We start from the raw sequence: 7330 nt of genomic DNA on the forward strand, positions 1-7330 counted from the left end.
ATCAAATATTTTTATGCATCGTTTATTCCTTTAAGGCGACCATAAGCCTCTTCTCTGGCTGCACTGAGATGAAAAGAGCAACGCTGGAGATCACCCAGGGAGAACCCTGGTGCTGCAGAGAGGGGCGGGCGGCTGCTGAGGACCTTCTCGGTCACCGAGGACTTGCCTGGCTGCCTGCACTGCCCGTGCTGCCTGCGCCAAGTGGAGGGTGGGCGAGTGGCTCCAGCCTCCCCAGGGCTCCCCAAGGCACGGAGCAGGCAGGAGCACAACCGCGGGCAGCATCCATCTGGCAGGGCTTGTCCTGGAGGCCTGGCTGGAGCTGTGTGTGCCACCCAGGCTGCGGCTGCCCTCTCTGGGGCCGGCTGCACCCCCGAACGCTGTGGCAGGTGCCATGCTAGCGCTGTCCCTGCTGCTCATGGTGTGAAGAGAAGCACCCTGCCAGCCAAGACGGACACAGAAGTAATTGCTAGAAAATGCTTCCCCCATGCAATTAAGTTGCTGTAATCACTAAATCCCTCAGTCAGAACTGGATCTGTTAATCTACAAAGAAAGAAGGACAAACCAAATCCATTCCCTGTCGGCTTTTATCTCCCGCCCTCCTGCCGCAGGATGCCAGTGGCAGGGAATCGCTCTTGGTGCGGGCAGAACAGGGAGGGGGGGCACACAGCTCTCACTCCAGCCTTCTCCCTTGGATATTGCTGCTCCCAGGTGCCAGTTTCAGCCCCCTGAGCCTCTCATGTCCCCTACAAGCCCTCCTTGCCTCAGTTCAGGTTGGCTGGCACGATGCTGGGGCTCCCCTTGCCCACCCAGGCTTTAACACGCTGTATTTGCCACCATGGAGAAAAGCTGCTGCCGATCGGGCTGTCAGACCCCGGGTGGGTTGTTGCAAGGGGCTGTAGGTCCTTGGTGGAGGAAGGGCCGTGTCTCAGGGCAGGCAGGAGCAGCCCTGTCCCTCCTGCCTGCAGCACAGCCCCTGGGCTGCAGCCTGGTGCCTGTGAGCACCCGGCTGCTTTCTCCATGCTCAAAACAAGAGCTGCCTCTAGCGGTACCCGAGACGCCTCAGGGCTTGTGTGGGGCTCCAGGCGAGGAGCTCCTTCCCAGTTCTGCCCTGGGGACTGCTGCCTGACCGTGATGTGTCCCCACCACTCAACAGCCAGCTGGGGCTGCACGAGAGGGACCCCACAGCTTCCCATCCCACCCCATCCCACCCCATCCCATCCCATCCCATCCCATCCCATCCCATCCCACCCCATCCCATCCCATCCCATCCCAGCAGCACCCCCCTCCTTTGTCCATGTTGCCTTGGTCCCCAGTTTGGTACTGCCCCTCCTGCCAGGGCTACTGCCAGCCCAGGTCCTGGCTCTGAGCTCACTTGTATGTTCTCTGTTCGGATTCAGCTTGGCATGTAAAAACCTTGACCCAGGCTCCCTTTCAGCTAAACAAATGGAAAGCCTTGGGCTGCCGAGATGAGAGCAGCAGCAGAGCTACACCTGGCACATTGCTGCGTCGCTTCAAGGACAGTTTGATGGGAAGCAAAGCGTGGGTGCGCATAGGCAAGGAGAGTTCAGCAGGGATGGCCGGCAAATGATGAGCCCTGTGGACCCCATATGTGCTTCTTTCCAGGGATGGCTTCACGGGTGCACAGAGAAATGTCAGGGACTGAAGAGAACTGGTCTGCCCCATTGGCCCCTGGCACATCTCTGGGGTCACGGTCAGCCCTCAGCACTGTCCCCCTCACACTCTGTGTCCTGTCCTGCCTCTGAGGTGACCTTTCCAGGCCAGGGAATGCTCTGGCTGAGAGCTAAAAGATGGGGCAGCTGATCACCGCAACATATCCCAAGACACTATTTTTGACTCTTGCAACCACAAATTCGTGTTTTCCCTTATTCAAGCCCCCTCCATGACAAATTTTCACCAACTGTCTTCTTGCTTTGCCTAGAGAACTACCAGACAAAAACTCTCATGATGCTTTTGGAGCTCCCCTGCAGCTGGCCAAGGCCAGGTGAGCTCCACCAGCATCCATGGGAAGCAGAGGTCCCTTCTCCCCTCGACACAGCCGGTCCCCTGCACTTTCCCCTTTGTTCAGAGCAACTCAGGTGACATCAGATTTCCTTGATCACACCCCCAGGGATGCTCCTCTATACTCCTGTGCTCCAGGGATAAGCAACTAGACCACGAAGCTTCAGAAGAAGGCTGGAAATCCTGGAGACACCTGAAATGAAATGGAAGGAAGGAGACAATCAGATGGAGGTGAACTGACAGCCGGGGCTGAGATTCCCAGCCCAAATTCATAGGAGAAAGATGGCTGGCCTGTGCTCCTTGCTGCCACTCGAGAAGGACACTGTGGTTGAGGCACGTCAGGAAGAATTGCCGTTCTTTATGACCACTAATGGTATTTGCAGCTCTGAATTTAAAGATGATGATAAAGGCAATCAAACTGTCAGGAACAAAGACAGATGGGGAGCTCGCTGGAGCCAGTGAGGGATTCCCTGCTTTCAGTTAACAGCTGTGATTTATACTTCATTCGCACCTACGGACTTGGAGCAAGGAGCAGGGCAGCAGCGCTTTACAAAAGCACTGGAGGGAGGAGTGCAACAGACAACTGAATTTATCTTGCACTTGAGCTTCTACACCTGTTTATGCCTTCTTCAGACATCACCATGAAATACCACAGGTGTTATAAACTTTTCCCAGAAAATATTTTGATGAGCAGAATTCCCTGATGAGAAAACAACCAGTAGCTTAACTTCCTGCAGCCGGAGGCGTCCTGACAGCCAGCGACCCCCCTTTCCATTCCTTCTCCTCCCACGCAAGGTTTTGACAAGGTCCTGACAGCAGGCACCACAGCCTTCTGATCTATGCAAGCTACAAAGTACACGGTCCTTCCAGAAGTGCAAGCTGCAACAGCAGCGGCAGGGCTGAAGGAAGGGGAGGGAGGTGCAAGGACCCCCCAGCTGCATCGCCATTGACCTTGACCTGTCAGCAAGGTCCATAGCTCAGATCTTTGGTGGCTGTGGGTCCCTAGCTGTGTATCGGAGACCTCTCTTGCTGTTCTCGGAGCTCTCACTTTGTGGTGATTCTGGCATCCCTCCTTTCTTCTGTCTTCGTATGTTGTCTCTTTTCTCATCTTGCCTTTGTACAGTGTCACGTCGACAGCGGGGACAGACGGCAGCCTTGCTTCCTTTGTACCACAAAGTCATTCAACACGGTGCTGTGTCTGCGCTGATACCGTATCCACACAACCTGTGATTCAAGGATCGTGTTTGCTTTATTTCTGTGGATTAAAAAACCAAACAAACAAACAGTAAGAAAACAGCCTTACTAAGAAGAGTTCTAGCAGTTAATTAGTTTTAACATTGAAAGGGCCACTGCCCAGCAGCTAAAAATCATCATGTTTGAATGGTGAATTAAGTCAGCCAAGCAATAAATCTGAGCAACAAAACAGTCCCTTTAGCTCAGAGGAGCTCTTTCCTCAAAACACAGATAAATGGCTTTTTCTGAGAGCCCACGAGGTCATCAAATTAATAAAGCATTTCAAGTAATGTATAGAAGTGAAGTGACACCCTGCTGCAAGAGATTTGCTGTTAAAGCCAACTCTATAACAGAGTGTGATTCATATAGGATTTCCAAAGCAAACCCGTCCTCTAATTTAGGACAGTTGTCCAAACTCCTTCATGTCTGTTCTGGTTCATTGTCTTCCTCCCTAGTCATTATTTAGGAGAGTTAAGCTTGAAAAAAAAAACTCACAAAAGAAAAAAAAAGAGAAAAATGAAAACTTGGGACTCTCCCATTGACCAGGCAAGATGCTCAGAATATTTACTGTGAAGTAAAGTGAAAAGAAGGCACCAAGGAAGGAAAGCAAGTGAAATGCTGAAAAGCTCTTGAGATAATGGGGGGACATGTTCTTTGCAGTTGCTGCTTTCCATCCCCTACCACATATATGTACAAAGCTATCACAAGAATGTGCACCCCAAATACTGGATTTACTCGTTTGACGTGAACAGGGGCAGGGACTGTTGGCTGCCAGCACTGATGTCAGGGACATCTGTGTGACCTAGCACAGTCAGACAGCAAGAAGGTCCAAAGCTCAAGAAGCAACACTCAAACATCCAGACATTAAATAAACAAAAGGAGTTTGCCTTCCGATTGCATTCTGCAGGCTGAGCCTGAACACAGAATGACATCTTCACACAGCAGGCACATAGAGCCGATTGCGGTCCCTGCTTTGTGTCCCGCTCCCATTCCTCTCCTGTGTTTGGGGTGGCCCTGCTCTGGGCTGCAGATGCAGCAGCAGCAGGCACGGATAGGATGAGATGGGTGATGGATCTAGAGATGCTTGGGGGCAGGTATTGGAGAAATCTTTCCAGTAGTCGGGGTAGTTTAGCAGGGGAACAGATTGCTCGGGAGATGCGACATCTCTGCCAGTGGCTGTTTCTAAGACGGGAGAAATGTCTGTGGCTGAGAGACTGTCCTGGGTGGCCCCTCACGCTCCCTTTGAACCCAGGGCTGTTCTCAGTGACCTGATCTTAAAAGGAAGAGAAAGTAGCATGTGACACAATTTTCACTTTCAAGTCTTGGCCATAACAGGTCTTATACCAGAAGCGGAGAGGAAGAAAGGCAAGGGCAACTCCAGCTAGCTATCTCCAACCACTTTACTGGAAGTTTGTGTGATGGCAGCCTCTCCCTTAAACTTGAAGCTGAATCCGTGCCCTCGCTTTCCCCTGAAGTGGCTTTCTGCAGGCTTGTTTTACACTTGGAACGACTGTTGAGTATGAAATACGTATTTAACAACATGGTAGCACAAAGAGGCACTGGATAGGACAAACATAAAAAAGAGCTACCGACACTCTCCACAACACTGTATGCAGTGGGCACCCTTCTTCATGGAATCCCAGCCCAGGTTTCATTTACCTTTGGTGTATTTAAGAGCACAAACCTCCTGAGGCAGTCTCCAGTACATTTCTACACCCCAGTGCTCTGCCCTCCGAGCACTATCACAATGCAGCGCTTGTAATTACAGCGGTGCTGCCTCTGGCACACGCCTGTGCCACGGACAGCTGATCTCCGAGGGGATGTGTTCATCACTCTCCCAGCATCTGACAACGGCTGACATACAAACCCGGCAGCACACACGCGACGACAACTCCAGCCTCTTTGTGGATTCATTAACATGCAGCAGAAACCCCGGATACCATATGGAGCGTGGAGGCAGATGGATGGACATATGTATAATCTGTGTGCATCTCTGCTGATGTAAACGTCCCAGCGCAGGCATTAACACTCAAGTATATGGTTTGCATTTGGGGCGCAAGAGAATTTTTCTCCCATAAAATAAATAAAATACGTTCTGAGCATCTTGGGATGAAGCCATTCTAATCCTTTTATTCTTTCCAAAGGAAAATTATTCCATATTCAGGGCACTGTGCAAACAATTAATTAGCCTAACGAAAATGAAAGGCCTAATTGCTCAGTATTATTATGATCACTGGCAGCCAGGCATGACCAAAGAATAGGCACTGTCTTACCAGGGATAAAACACAACTTTCCAGCTTTTTGGGCTTTTTTGATATTTGAGCGTCTGGCAAAACATTTTTTTTTTTGATTGATGGTGTTTTCTCCCTTGCACATGCAAAAAAGCTGGCAGCATTTGGAGACATCTGAATGAGCTGCTATACAATTAAAAAAATGAAGAGGAGAGAGACCCAGCTGGTGTGAAATGACCTGGCTGAAGGGAAGTTGATAAAGCTGTAACTTGCCCAAGTTGAATGACACGGTCGTGTCTCCACTGCATGTCTCCAGCAGACTTGACTCACAAGACGAAGAGTGCTGCAACACTGAGAAAAAATGTATTTTTTAAGGAGCACACCCAAAACTAAAGTAAATGATCCTTAATGCAGCTCCCTTTTCAAGGATCTGTTGTTATCCAAATGGAAAAGTGCTTTACATTCATGCAGATTAATTTGCTCACTGTGGACAGGATCACGGAGTCAGGTTACAGGAGCTTTAACAAACTTACCTGTTATCATTCATGCACGTCTCGTAACAGGGAGATAGAAAGCAGATGCTGACTGAACATTGACCTAGCCTGAGGAGTATGGGTCCAATAATTCTTCCTTTAAGCAGCTGATTCTCACGGGAAAACCCCAAGATTCAGCTTTAATTCTACTATCTGGCTTGTGCAGAGACTGGCGACCAGAGATTGAAAACAATGTGGGTGAAGCCCGCTCTCATTCCCCATTGCACAACCCCACTGACTATATTGTAGAGGGTTTCTCAGCAAGCTAGACTTTTGGTGTTTGGGGTGGGGGGGACTGCAGTTTACACTTAACTAGGGGCACATTTACTCTGTGCTCCAGGCTGGCATGCAGAGCTGCAGGACATGCCCATACAGAAGACATCTATTTTCATGCAGAATCAGACACTCACACGGGAAATAAGGCTGGCTCCCTGGGGTAACCAGTAGTGGTAAGTAAGCACCTGGCTTAGGGGCTTGGGATCATCCCCTGGCCGAGTTTAATACTCTGAATTGATTGCAAAGGGAGCAGGAACCCAAGCCTGGTCACCCCAACGAGGTGGGACGGACCCCAGCCTCCCACTGTCAGTATGGTCGGCGCAGCACTCCAGGGGATGTTAGTCCCTGTGTAATTTAATAAACTGCTGGCTAGCAAAGAGCAAAGGTAAAGCCAGACCTATATCTCCTCTGGTCCTAGGGATGCAGAGTGAGAGCAGCCCACATGCCTCCCTTGGCCCAGGAGTGGGAATTTATGTAATTTCAGCAACTCACTAGAAAAACAGTGACACAGACTTGTCACTCAAAGACTTCTGATACTCCCCACTCATGCTCTGTTGCCTTTTAGGAGGTAAATTCTGTCCAAATAGACTGGGTTTTCAGGAGGATTAAAAAAAAAGAAAAAGAAAAAAAAAGAAAAAAAAGAGATGTGATTATAATATAGAATAGTACAATCCTGTGAAAACGTAAGAACAGAAAATACAGGTTTGTGGCAGGTCACTGCACTTCACAGACGCCCTTTTCGCTTGCAAAAGTAAAATCAAGGAGAACGCATGGGCCCTCCTGAAACCATTTCAGGACTGTAACCATTTGTTTATGCAGCTGGTAACAATTATTACAGATGCTGCTGGGGTCTTTGAGACAGAAAAAAATGAGACCCAAAGATGTCACAGCAGGAACAGTCTATCAGATGACTGAACACCCCAGCAACCTTTGTCAGGCTGGCTAACACCATGCTTAGTTGAACAGAGCTGCTGTTTAACCTCGGATAGACAGGCACTCGGCACCCTTTACTGATAAAGAAGAAAAACTCTAACAAAA

This window comes from Falco punctatus (assembly GCF_963210335.1).
Source record: "Falco punctatus genome assembly, chromosome: 8".
Classification (NCBI taxonomy): domain Eukaryota; kingdom Metazoa; phylum Chordata; class Aves; order Falconiformes; family Falconidae; genus Falco; species Falco punctatus.